Source organism: Arachis duranensis, chromosome 7 (genome assembly GCF_000817695.3).
Source record: "Arachis duranensis cultivar V14167 chromosome 7, aradu.V14167.gnm2.J7QH, whole genome shotgun sequence".
NCBI lineage: Eukaryota > Viridiplantae > Streptophyta > Magnoliopsida > Fabales > Fabaceae > Arachis > Arachis duranensis.
Genome location: NC_029778.3, coordinates 9,171,438 through 9,174,623, shown reverse-complemented (window position 1 = coordinate 9,174,623; position 3,186 = coordinate 9,171,438). Strand labels below are relative to the sequence as shown.

The 3,186-nt window shown below is 27.8% G+C and overlaps 1 long non-coding RNA gene across 1 annotated transcript; it reads right to left on the bottom strand.

Moving 5' to 3' along the window:
* Positions 1 to 1,510: 1,510 nt before the first annotated feature.
* LOC107457619 (uncharacterized) lies at positions 1,511 to 2,020 on the bottom strand. The gene is made up of 2 exons (XR_001585853.3): positions 1,898 to 2,020; positions 1,511 to 1,793 (listed from the first exon to the last, which is right to left on the bottom strand). It is a non-coding gene; the product is annotated as an uncharacterized LOC107457619 (long non-coding RNA).
* Positions 2,021 to 3,186: the final 1,166 nt, after the last annotated feature.

The window sequence follows — 3,186 nt, the reverse complement described above, 5'->3', positions numbered from 1 at the left end:
ATACTACATCAATAAAGCATTTCTTCTCTTTCTGCGAAGCTCTTCTTTCTATTCATATTATAAATATAATATTATTCTCTTTCTAGGAAGCTCTTCTTTCTATTCGTATTATAAATATAATATTAATATATAAATTATAGTTATTATGGTAGGATGATATTAATATTGGTGAATATTAATACTAGAATCTTTCATTTATATTTCTTTATTTTATCTTCTTTATTTAGTTATTTTATAACATTTTGAATTTTTTGACATTGCTATTTTAAAGGAAATACTTGACAAGTAAAATAACTCATAAAAATCAATTTAAGTTGGTCAAATAATTAATTCATTTATCTATTTAAGTAAGTATTAAAAATTTAAATTCCATCTAAGTATACAATAATTTATGGATCAATAACAATTTATTGATCAATAACAAATCCTTAAATGCAATCCTAATCAATATATGATATCGTGAACACCAAAAAATTAAAAAAGTAACTCATAAAACATCGGTGGAAACCCATATATAGTTACCTTGGTATAAACGTTAATTTGTCATATTTTAACTAATACGCTTCTACTATTTGTAAATTGGGTGAGTTGGCAATCTTATCATGAAAATAATGCAATATACTTTCTACCATGTATTACAGTTGTATGAAACGAAATAAAATTATTTCTATGGCTACCCGATGGTAAATTTCCAAAAGCCATCGGTTCATTTACTAATACAATTCAAAATATTAGATATGAATTTTATGAAGCACTCTTGAGTTGTTAATACTAATTTCCATACAACTATGTAAGTATACAACAAAATCAGAATACAGATTTCAGTGTACACATGCATTTTGTTTTCCATAAGTGCAGTTCCCTTACATATCCGTAACACTTCTAGTAGGGTTATGAATTGGATCGTTAAAGAAATTCTAAGACAAAAATAAAAGTCTTAATTTTTAAAAACAAATTATATCATGTTAATTATTTAAAATCCGTATGCAGTTAACAAACATAATCCAACAGGAAAAATTGAGAAAACGGCATAAAAAAACAAAATATAAAATCAGGGTCACAAAGAAGCAAAAGCAGATATTATGGGTCAAAGTGGCAGTTCTAAATTACAGGCTTCAATGTAACTCTGTAACTCAGTAACCTCATTCCCAAGCTTCCTTTATCCGTTACTTTTTATTTTCATTTAGAGGGTTTGGTTACCGATTAAAAATGAATCTAGCAGAGAAAACAAAAATTGCGGGTTCGGAGTACTCGTTCATTCGTTTATCTGATTTCATATACAATCAATTGAGAGTACTACAGGTCTAAGTCGTTACAGAAATAAACAAAACATTACCTTAGATGTGAATATTTTTTCAAGTAATAGCCTATATATCAGTCAATGTGTTATTTAGTAAAAATCCTAAAAATCAAGATTCGCATCAAACTTCAAAGTTCACAATCGCACCGCAAATTCATCAAATAAACAAAAAGCAATCCTTAGAGGAAATTCTAATAATCGCAATAGATATAGGCAAATTCCAGAATAATTCAAATGTAAAAAAATAAATAGAAAAAAAAATTCTTAACTCAGAATCGTAGCAAGAATTTTTCAAGCCTTTAATTTCAATACTGCTAAACTAAAAGTCTAGAGAGAACCCCCTTCCCCTATGCATAACAGCCTTAGAAGACCAGAGGCCAGTCTTACATCAGGTGGAAGAAGCTAGTCTCATTCGGAATACAAGCCACTACTTGGATCTCTGTCTCATCTTTCGGCGCTTCCTCTTCAACCTCCTCATACGCTTCTTCTTCCACTGCACAAACCAAAGTCCAAATCAAGCGTCAATTTTACTATCAAAGCGTAATTGGAAAATTAAATAAAATAATAAGCGAAGAAACATAGAAGAATGAAGCTCACCTTAGCTCTCATGGTGAACAAAGGGTTGAAGCTGCTTCTTTCCCTCAAGAGAAAAACCCTAATTGACGCAGCTGAGTTATTAACAAGAGGAATAGAAAGTGCGTGAAGCGAGGTTGCGAACTATTTATAGCTAAGAACCCTAAAACGTAAAAGCAACGGTTGTTTTGGGCTTATATGGGCCTTCCTAACCCAATTGGGCCCTAACGGTTATGCGAAAAACCGTTTCCCATAATATTTACAATTATTTACTTTTTGAGAAACATTACATTTCAAGTCCAAAATCAAATAGAAGGCGAGTTCTACGTGTAGAAAGAAAAAATTTTCTACGCCTATAGAATACTTGTGGCAAAGTATAGGAAGGACATGTGGATATTTGTAACTAATTGTCCAACAATAACAGGAATGATAGACAGATTATAATTTGTTGCAGTAATTTGCAGGATATTACTAAAAAATTAGAATTTTGATTCTTTAAAGTTTGAATTTTATTTTAAAAAGTTATCAAAAATAAATATAAAAAAAAATTATTTAAAGATAAAAAGTCACATTTTATCCTCTAAAGTACAAATTTAAAACTTAAAAAATTTAAATTTAAAAAATTAATAATTTGATAAAATATAATTTCAGTTTTTAATTTAGTTTTGATGGGCCAAGTAAAACTAAATTTAGTGAAATGCAATGTTTGGGTGGAATGCAATGTTTTTCATAAATTTAGTGAAAAAAGAGGATCAAATTTTTAAACTGCTGCCTCCCCCTCCCCCCTCAAAAAAAGCTGAACTACATTTTTAATATTTATCTATTTGGTAGATTTTGATAAATATGCCAATTTTAAAATTGGGGGACCATAATTTGGTGTTTGGATAAGTTATATAATTAAAGTATTTTTTTCACAAGATATTATATTATAAAGTAATTTTATTATAAAAGTTAACATCCAATATTTTAAAAAAAGTTGTCAAAAAATCAGTTATAGACTTAATATCATAAATTTAAAATGAAATAAATGATAGTAAACAATAAAAAAAGCATCGTGATTATGCTAAGAGGCAATAACATCACCCTTGAAAAATAAATACAAATGAGTATGCAGAATAGCAAAAGATTGGGTGAATAATTTTTTTTCATATTTTAATATTTAGCCTGAAATTACTAAAGACTACAATTTATAAAAAGTTGTATATTTTTTGCTTTTTAGATATAATGCTGATTTAGTAAAATTTTTAACTTTTGAAAGTAATTTATTAAAATCAATTTTTAACAAAAATAACTTTTTAAAACTTGAGGCATAT